This window comes from Temnothorax nylanderi, unplaced genomic scaffold, assembly GCF_030848795.1.
Source record: "Temnothorax nylanderi isolate EJ_2023f unplaced genomic scaffold, tnyl_v1.0 TNYL_tig0581_pilon, whole genome shotgun sequence".
In the NCBI taxonomy this organism is placed as follows: domain Eukaryota; kingdom Metazoa; phylum Arthropoda; class Insecta; order Hymenoptera; family Formicidae; genus Temnothorax; species Temnothorax nylanderi.
Genome location: NW_027249643.1, coordinates 102927 through 108926, shown reverse-complemented (window position 1 = coordinate 108926; position 6000 = coordinate 102927).

Below are 6000 nucleotides of genomic sequence, written 5' to 3'. Positions count from 1 at the left end.
TATCAGGAATTGTGCGAACTGTCCATCCCAGCCACTTCACGTACGCTCGATTGCCGCGCTTACGCAGGACTTTTTCCACGAGATAGACGTCGGGATTGGAGACGCGCAGCAACTCGGTTCGTAGAATCCTCCGGCTATCGCTTCTCCGCGAACGTCTTCAGCAGATACGTAACGGGATTGGTCCTTTGTACTTTGGCTACGCGAAATATCTCGGTGGTCCAATTGGGAGTTGTAGCCCTTTTCGAAGATCGTTGAATTTGCTCACGCGCACCGATCGTCGATCGAAATCTCGCCGGCGCGGCGATCTTCGCGCGACGTACACCGTGCGCAACAGTTTTCGGCGACGGGGTGGGCACGTCCGCGGACGCATTCCGATCGTTCTGTGTCTGCGACGATTGTAATTCGACAAGAGGCGCGGCAGCGAGTCTATCCATCTGTACGATCCCTGGAGCGTGAAGAGCTTCCACATGTCGTTTTCAACGTGCGATTGAATCTCTCCACCACCGACGCTTTCATCACGAATACGTGGAGTAGTGATTCACCTTGCGCGCGTCGAAGATTTTGCGCGCGTCGGCGTTGTAGAATTCCTTTCCTTTGTCCGTTTGCAGATTCCTAGGGTGACGCGCGTCCTCGCGAAAGATCTTCCGAGAGCCGTCGCGACCTCCTTTCCGCTCTTAGTCTTGAGCGGGATCGCCCAGGCGTACTTGCTCAGCACATCGATGACCGTCAGAATGTAATTGTGACCCGCGTTTTCGCGCGAATAGGGACGCATCTCGACCACGTCGGCCTGCCACAGGTCGTCGTAACCGCGCACCACGACGCGGCGGCGAGGAAAGTTTTTTCGCGCCGGCGCGTGCAATTCCTCCACGAGTCTCCGTTTTTCCACGCTCATTGCTCAAGAAGGTTCAATATACTCAGAATTTGGCGATCTGGATTTCGTGCTTATCCACGGTATTCCTCACAGTTACGAACTGGCTTCTAAATTCTCTTATCAGATCTCTGAAGTTTTTTCTGAGATCCGCGATCGCTCCCTCGACGTAGCCCATGTTTGTCGCGTCGGTGCCGACCTCCGGCGCGGCCACGCGTCGTATCTTGCGCTCCGACGCGTCGTACGAATCTTCGCGCAAGAGAAGCGCGTCGTTTCGAAACCTCGCGATTTCGTCTCTCAAACCCTGGTTCGCGTTTGTCACGATGACGCCCGTGAACTCTCGATCGACGGTTTTCTTCTTCTCGATCTCTTCGATCACGGCGCTCTTGAACCGTTCGATCGCGTCCTCCACGTAACTCCTGTTCGTCGCGTCGGTGTCGAACTCCGGCGCGGCACGCGTCGTATCTTGCGCTTCCGACGCGTCGTAGGAATCCTCGTTCAAACGGAGCGCGTCGTTCTTCAGCGTCGCGATTCCGCCTCTCAATTCTTCCGTCGCGTGCGTTCTTTCTGATCTCTTCGATCACGACGCTCTTGAGTCGCCCGATCGCGCCCTCTACGTAGCTCTTGTTCGTCGCGTCGGTGTCGACCTCCGGCGCGGCTACCCCATCGTATCTTGCGCTCCCTCGCGTGGTAAGAGCCCTGACTCAAGCGGAAGCGCGTCGTTTCCTCAGCGTTCGCGTCGTTCTTCTTGATCTCTTCGATCACGACGCTCTTGAGCCGCCGATCGCGCCCTCTACGTAGCTCTTGTTCGTCGCGTCGGTGCCGACCTCCGGCGCGGCTACCCGCCGTATCTTGCGATCCCGCGCGTCGTAAGAGTTTCGATTCGAGAGAAGGCGTCGTTCCCTCACGCCGCTATTTCGCCTGTCAATTCTTCGGTCGCGCCTCTCTTCGATCGTTCCGATCGCGTCCTCGACGTAGCTCTTGTTCGTCGCGTCGGTGTCGATCTCCGGCGGCGGCTACCCGCCGTATCTTGCGGCTCCCTCGCGTCGTAGGAACCCTCGTCATAAAGAGCGCGTTGTTGCGCGTGTAGTTACGCAGGGATTCGATCGAGGAGCGTAATCGCACCGTGGACGCACCGTCGATTCCGTCCCCGTTGCTCCGATTTGTCAGAGACATACCGAATTTGTTCACGGACATCGCGCGCGCGCGGGGGAGGCGCTGGAGAGCGCGCGATACGTACTGCCGTCGCGATCGACGCGGACCGATCAATTTACGACAAAACCGGCCTCGCGAAGTTCCTCGATTATCGACAGAATTTCGTTGTCGTGAGCGTTGTTGCCGGCCCGACGAGAAGCGTCTAGCAGTCGAAGTCGATCGACCAGCTCGTTGGGATCGTCCCAGTGAACGTAATCGATCGCCGTTGTCGGTCAGTCGCATTGGCCGACGGTAGTCCGGCGCCTTCGTAGTCCCAACTGTGTGAGACGGGTGTACGAGCGGCGGCTATTATTTTGTGTACTTGTGTCCCCTGTTACCCTTGACGGCATGACGGCGCTGCGACCGCGTTTGTGAGCGCTGGTGGCGAAAAGTATACTCTGTACGTTCGTTTGTCCTTCTCCGTGTAGACGCGAGCGTTGGAAATTCGCATGAAGATCAACTCGTACAGACCGCGCGTGCCCTTGTACCGTACACCGTCGATGATCACGGAGTCATCCGGGGCCACGTCAATCGCTTGTTACCCAGCATCGTGCCGTGCTCGCCGAGATACACTCCGTAGACGTGGTCGATCTCCTTTTTACTGTCGCCGCTCAGAAGAGCGCACACGTACTCCCGCCCTAACGGTCCTAGTTGGCTATTCAGAGCGTCGCGACCTTCCACCGTGCTCAAAGACTCCCTGACGGACGTCTCTAGCGCGGGGGGTGGAGTCGTAGTCTCCGAGACGATCTCGTGTTCTCTGGTAAAAACCGGACCGAATCGGCGTGGATCGGCGTGGAGCTCGCGATAGTCGTCGCGGGAGCCGAACTCAACCGTGCTGGACGCGACTCTCCTTTTTTTCCTCGGTCGTCGTTGTCCTTATTGGCGTGAATACGTCGTCGTCCTCCCCGTAATCGCGCTCCAGGTCGGCGCCTGCATCGTCGTCGTCGTCGTCGTCGCCGCCGTAGTCACTATCCTTCTTCGCTCTCTTCGTCGTTTTCATCTTTCTCGCGAGCGTAAAGCTGCCGTCGTCGTCGTCGTCAATCCCCCCGGTCCTTTACCCCTGCGGTCCGCGTCTCGGCGAGCCGTTTCAGAGGTTGACGATGGCTCGTACCTCTTTTCCAGAGCGATCTCGCTCTCCATTTTTCCGACCCTGAGAGCGGCGTACTTCCTGCGAATCGAGGCGCGCGTTTGGCTATCTCTCGCGCGGTCCTCTCTTCCGCGATCGCGCTCATACTCGCGTCGTTCGGCGAAGCGCACTGATCGGCTCTACAGCACGGCGAAGTCGTGGAACCCCCGTCTGTACGTCCGCCTCGCAACGCGCTGTCCTTGTCTATCACGGCGAAACCGTAGGTGCGTCGCCAACACTCGCGACAGAAGGCGCGAAACTCGTCGTACGACATGTCGATGTTCACGTGATCGTCGTACACGTGCGCAGATTGGTGCCGTCCTGCCTGAAACAGGATCAACAGATTTGCGTTATCGCGCACGAGATGTTCGGTATTTTGGCGTACGTCTGACAGAGATAGAAGCAATCGATATTCGAATGTCGACCCATAGAAAAGTACTCCCTCATTCTGTCTGCTTGTCGCAGGCCACGTCGTCGAAGACGAAGACCGAGTCGGGAAGCGCCTCGTCGGTGGAACGACGTCGCGATTGTCGGAGAACGCGCGATAGCTGATCTCCTCCATAGGCTCGAACAATCGTTCGAGATATCGATACTTCGGTTGTTGCAGAGATTTCGAGTCACGTATACGTTCTCGAAAACGAAGACGTGCGCTTGTTCCAGCAGACTCACCAGAACGTTTCGTTTACCGCAGTTAGAGGGACCGCAGATGATGCAGCGTACGACGTTCGGCAAGAGAGGACCGTGTCTGCGAGATTCTCCGTTTCCTCCCTCGGTCGCGCCCGAGCCTGCCTGCGTTTTGCGATCCACATTCGAGACTCCTATCGTCACCGACTGTCGCACGAATCGCATTGCGCCCTCTCTCTTCGCTCTCTCTCTCGGTCTTTTCCGCAAGCGCGCGCTCGTTCGCGCGACGAACGCGCCGAGCGACGGGGCGGGGAGGGCAGCACGGACGTCGTTTCGTTTCGTCGCGCCTGCGCAGACGCTTCGCGCGCAAGTATAAGTAGCGCGAGCGCGTCGTCGTATCGTAGAAATTCGATCTCAAAAGCACGAATCGTTCGCGCGCGCGTCGGTGATCGAGATGTTTCCCATCCTACTGACGGACAAGCGCGATATTCTCGATCTAACGGCCGAGGAGCTGGAATTCGTTCCGAAGATCGTTCTGTTGCGTAAATTTGAGAAATACGTGCAACTGCTGTGGGACCGTTTGCCCGAACATATAAAGCGGATCCCGAGGTGCAGAGATATCGCTCGTGTATGGAACATTACAATCGTCCGTGGCAGCGAACGCACATAGACGGTCCACCGCCGCTCGTCAAGGACTGCTACGAGTGCAACCGCGCGCTCGCTCTGAACGGTGAGTCGTCGAACCGTTCCGTTCGAATTGAGAAGAAGAAAAAACCCTCCCGCAACCGCGACCGAATGCGCGGCGCCGGTCTACTCGATCGCGCGATAAACGCTCTTCCCTTCGAGCTGCATATACCCGGCTATCAGTTTTGCGGACCCGGTACGCGTCTAGCGAAGAGACTAGCGCGCGGCGACAAAGGCATCAATCCATTGGACGCGGCGTGTCGCGAGCACGACATAGCGTACTCGCGAAGCGGCGAGCTCGCCGAACGACACGTCGCCGATCGACTGCTCGCCGAGAGGGCGCGCGAGCGCGTCACCGCGAAGGACTCGGCGGTCAGTGAGAGACTCGCCGCGGCGGCCGTATGGGCGGCTATGAAAGCAAAGACGAAACTGGGCATGGGTATGGAAAGGAAAAAAGGAAGAAAGAGGAAAGGAACGGGGAGAAACGCGAAGACGAGGAGGAAGAGGCGGAGGATACTTCCGACGGCGAAACGCGGCGGCTTCTTGCCTTTTCTACCGATGTTGGGTGCGCTCGGTTCCTTGATCGGTGGCGCGGCCGGCGTGGCCAAGGCGGTGAGCGCCGGCAAAGCGGCGCGACGGGAACTCGAGGAACTGCAGCGACACAATCGCGCGATGGAGGGTCGCGGGCTGTACCTCACGCCGTATAAGAAGCGCGGAGGTGGCGCGAGGAGAATCGCCGAAAAAAAAAAAATTTCGCGGAAGAAGGCGACGCTAGCGGCGACGTCGGATCTGCCGCCGTACGGCGTCACGACGAACGAGCAGCTCGATCGATCGGCGCGTCGCCTACGCATACGTTCTTCCGTGGGGTGTTCATGCGCGACGCTCTGCCGACGAGGGTGCGACACGCGGAGTGCGGCATCGTGAATCTCGACGACGCGGCGGGTCCGGGCACGCATTGGGTCGCTTACGCGAAGAAAGGGAACGCGGCGATCTACTTCGACGCGTTTCGGAAATCTCCGTCCGCCGAGGGATCTCGCGCGATATCTCGGCGGTGGCGGCGAGAGCGCGATCGTGACGTACAATCGTCGCGCGTTCCAGACGTTCGAGCAGAGAATCTGCGGACAGCTGTGCCTGCGATTTTCTTCGCGAGATCGATTGGGGGAGCGGTGGCGAACGATCGACGTTCTCTCGCGATGTCGCTGACGCTCACGTTAACCGGAACCAGCAGCGTTCTCACGGCGAGTCACTTTCCCGCTTGGATCTGAGCGACGGCGAGTACGAGCTGGGTTTGGCGACTTTTGAGACGTACAATTCGATACCGAACGTTACGCCGGCGAACAATCGATTCTACTTCGGCGAGGACGACCGGAAGATCGTCGTTCCGGAAGGGTCGTACGAGCTGCGAGCCGTGAGCAGATATTTGCGCGCCGCTCTTCTTCATCGCGAACGTCGCGCCCGCGAGAGAGAGAAAGAGAAAGAGAAGAGAGAACAACTGCAGGCCGAT